The following is a 3537-nucleotide window of genomic DNA, read 5'->3' as shown; positions in this document are numbered from 1 at the left end:
ATATTTATATATTAATAAATTTTATTAGAATTGATTATTAATTAGTTTTAGTTAGTTTTATTTATTGGAGTAATTCTTTTTAATGGATTATTATATATATATATATATATATATATATATATATATATATATATATATATATATATATATATATATATATATATAAATGAATAGTTTTTAATCTTCTTTTGCCAAGTGTCACTCTAATACAACTCATCATTAATATTATGTCATGTGTCATGTAGATATATTAGGCAACTCATTTCAAAATTCAAATTTACATTTTGTAATTATATGTTAAATTTGAAGTTATAATAACTTTAAAATTTTGATATATCTCTTAATTAATATTTTTTTTAAAATGATTTATTTAAATAATTGATTAATAATTATAAATTTTTATTATTATAGTTTAATTAATTTTATAGTCTGTGGTTCCCACGGGTTATAAACTAATATATATATATATATATATATATATATATATATATATATATATATATATATTAAAAAGGGACACCTCTTACTGGTACTGTTCCTCGGGGTAGTCTCATCTACCATGGTTGCCGCTTCGGATCTTCCCACCGCCTCTCTTATAAGGTTCACCTCCATCGACTCTTTCCTTCTCCCTGCAATCGATTTGGTTTCGCCTCTCCACCGTCTCATCTTTTTTTTGTGTGTTTCTCTGTTAATAACTTCGGTCGTCTCACTCCTTATACTCCGAACCATCATCAATTTATCCACTTTAGTTCGACAGGGAAGCAGCAAGAACCAAAAATGCATTCTGGCGCTGCTGGTGTTGGTGGTGCGACGGCGTGGGTTGCCAGTGGCGGTGACCGGAGGCGTTGTGGTCTTCAAGTGTCGCAAATCGATTGCGTTGTGGCAGTTCTGTTCCACCGCTATGAGTTCCGATCAATTTAGTCCAGGTAACGTCGCTCGCCACCATGGTCCAAGGCACCGTCGCTCTCCACCACCGATTGTCCCTACAGGTCGGTTGACGTCTCTGATTTTCCTCTTATTCTTCTTTCTTTCTCCCTCTCTACTCCGATTAAATAAAATTGGGGTAACTAGGTGATTTTCCCAGGAACTCATGGTGTGTAAATATAGCTTCATCGCCTGATTTCCTTCTTCCATTCCTTCACTGATTGAGCCTTGATTGCTTCGTCGATGACTACAACCCAGAAATCAGTTTCGTTACGTTTTATGCCTTTGTTGATGGCAAGACTTGCGTCCGACGTGCCTCGAAAATCAGAAGAAAAAAATTCAGATGCATATCCCGTATGCTCGAAAAGAAAAAAATTCAGATTCATATCCCCATATGCTCGAAAATCAGAGGCATACCTTCATATCCTCGAAAACTAGAAGGTATAAAGAAAGCTTTTGTAATTTATGAATCTTTTTCATTCTTTGTATCAGAGGTATCATAATCACTGGGTAATTAGGCATATTTGATGCTTTTGTTGTGAAATTCTACTTATTGACTTTTTCTTCTGTGTGAATTGTGAGTCGCAAGTAATATTAAATTGTGGAAATTGAAATATGTTATACTTTTGTGATTGTTAATTTTCTACTGATACTCTAAAATCCAGTGGAATTGTATACAAATACCAATTTGTTGGCATGAATTCCTGATGATTTCATCATTCTTTTTCAAAACATCGAGGAGCAAAATGATGAATGATGAAAAGCAACGGTGTTTTTACGCATTGAGGCCCCTATTTTCCATTATTACCCCTTTATTGGCCACTCTAATTCCATGTTATTAATACATGTGAATGATCACTAATGAAATTATTTTGTTATGAATCTCCGGTATGTTCTTGCAAAAGTGGTACCACAAGCGGTTGACGAAGTCAAGGTCATACCTCATAAAGAGATCTTAATACATAGTTTTCTTATTTTTTTTTTCTTACACTTGGATATAATTGTAGTCTGCTGAACGCCATCTTCTCCATGATGAGACACTCCCATATTTTTCAGAGGATATACCCAAATATGAGACTCAAAAGGGCTACAGCTTATGAGGTTTGTTTTTAAACTGTAACAAATTGTAATTTAAATCAATTTCTTTGATTAGTTTGGAAACAACAATGGCATGTAGTACCCGTCAAACAGTAGAGGTTTCAATTGATTGCTCTCGGAAAAGTTCTTTAACATATTGGCATTTGGTGTTGAATTCTTGATTGCATATAATACCACTTCCCCCAAAACATAGAATCCAAATATTCCTATAATTTCAATTCACATAATGCAAGTTTGAGAAGAGAAAGCTTTGATGGAAGTAGGAAAGTTATTAATGCAGCCATTTACCGGATTTGTGAGTTCATAGGTGAGAACATTTTTCAAATTCATCATACCATGGTCAGGTATTAAATACATTCAAGATCTGATTTAAAATTTTTTTTTCATGATAATTCACTCTTTACAGGAAAACAACAAAGATGCTGTAAATAGATGAAGATACAGGGGAATTAGGGTCTTGAAGTTGCTTTAAGATTCAGTTATGCCATCATGAACGCTTTTATTGTACCCCTTTTCAACCAATGGTCGTAACAATAGATGTAAAACCAATTTTGAGTCGATTTGTTAAAAGTTCAAAAATCGTGAAGGTAATTGCTGAGAAATTTAAGAATATTAATATGATTTTAACAAATGATGGGTATGTTGGATCGCATTAACATATAGGCTTTCATCTGATTGGTTTATGTTGTTTTAGAGAAAAAAATATTCTATTTTTGTTATCTTGATGAGACGATTGATAAAAAGGAGGTCAGAATCACTGATACAGTCATAATTTCTTGAAAATAATATATTTTTATCATTTTTGTATTTTTAAATCATGTTCAAATGTGTAGCATGGTGGAAGTAGAAAGGATTTAAAGAAGACAGATTACCCAAGTGGTAGGCGTCCTAGGTTCCGCTACAAAACCGAGTTTCAAAGCCATGAACCCGAGTATTTTTTTTTTTCATTAATTTTATCATTTTACGAGTGTTGCAAGTTAAGTGATGCAATGAAATTTTTGCATGAGACAGTTAAAATGAAATTCTTAGTTAGTTATCTTATTTTCTTTGATAGGTTTGTTTGCTTAATTCGTGTGTTGCAAGCTAGCGTGTGTAATTCCGGTCGAAGTAATTTATGTTCTTGATCTGATTCAGTTTAGAAATAAGGAGAATAACGAAATTGACACTAAAAACCCATCATAAAAAAATGATTTAATATGTGGGATTTACATGTGGGAGATGTAGGGGCCGAAGATTATACACACAATCTCTTTGAACAAATAATGTCGCATGTTGCTGAAAAATTCCACCTTCCTCTACTTGCCTATCCCTCACACCAATTGAAGAACATTTTTATAAGAGGCAACATGAGACCTGTCTCACCTATGCTAGGGAAGTCAGAAATCACACAAAAAAAAAAGGACTGATGTCATAAAAACCCTCAAGTTTTCAGGGTTTTGCCCAAACTTTAATTTTATGTCCGTTTTTACCCTAACATTTTCCAAAAAAATGTTCGGTTTTACCCTTTTACCGGTG

At 33.1% G+C, this 3537-nt stretch overlaps 1 long non-coding RNA gene across 11 annotated transcripts; it reads left to right on the top strand.

Moving 5' to 3' along the window:
* Window positions 1-519: 519 nt before the first annotated feature.
* LOC145159800 (uncharacterized) lies at window positions 520-3058 on the top strand. 11 transcript variants are annotated; one of them, XR_013737919.1, is made up of 5 exons: window positions 523-989; window positions 1072-1365; window positions 1830-1858; window positions 1932-2329; window positions 2429-3058. It is a non-coding gene; the product is annotated as an uncharacterized LOC145159800 (long non-coding RNA). The 11 variants fall into 11 exon arrangements; XR_013737921.1 differs by having other exon boundaries at window positions 1072-1858; window positions 1932-2025; window positions 2102-2329; XR_013737924.1 differs by having other exon boundaries at window positions 520-600; window positions 750-989; window positions 1072-2329.
* The last annotated feature ends 479 nt before the right edge of the window (window positions 3059-3537 follow it).

Source organism: Lactuca virosa, chromosome 2, assembly GCF_052849685.1.
Source record: "Lactuca virosa cultivar CGN04683 chromosome 2, Lactuca_virosa_CGN04683_v6, whole genome shotgun sequence".
Taxonomy (NCBI): domain Eukaryota; kingdom Viridiplantae; phylum Streptophyta; class Magnoliopsida; order Asterales; family Asteraceae; genus Lactuca; species Lactuca virosa.
This window is presented reverse-complemented; position numbering and strand designations above follow the sequence as displayed.